This window comes from Coturnix japonica, unplaced genomic scaffold, assembly GCF_001577835.2.
Source record: "Coturnix japonica isolate 7356 unplaced genomic scaffold, Coturnix japonica 2.1 chrUnrandom492, whole genome shotgun sequence".
NCBI classification, from domain to species: domain Eukaryota; kingdom Metazoa; phylum Chordata; class Aves; order Galliformes; family Phasianidae; genus Coturnix; species Coturnix japonica.
In genome coordinates, this window is record NW_015439886.1 from 112,526 (window position 1) to 112,802 (window position 277).

The following is a 277-nucleotide window of genomic DNA, read 5'->3' on the forward strand; positions in this document are numbered from 1 at the left end:
TCATCCTCATCTTCACTGATGGTAAATGGGACCCCATAGATCCCATATAACCCTATAGGCCCCCATAGATCCCTATAGACCCCATATAACCCTATAGACCCCATATAGCCCTATAGACCCCATATAGCCCTATAGATCCCTATAGACCCCATATAACCCTATAGACCCCCATAGACCCCCATAGATCCCCATAGACCCCTATAGATCCCTATAGACCCCATATAACCCTATAGACCCCTATAGATCCCTATAGACCCCATATAACCCTATAGACCCC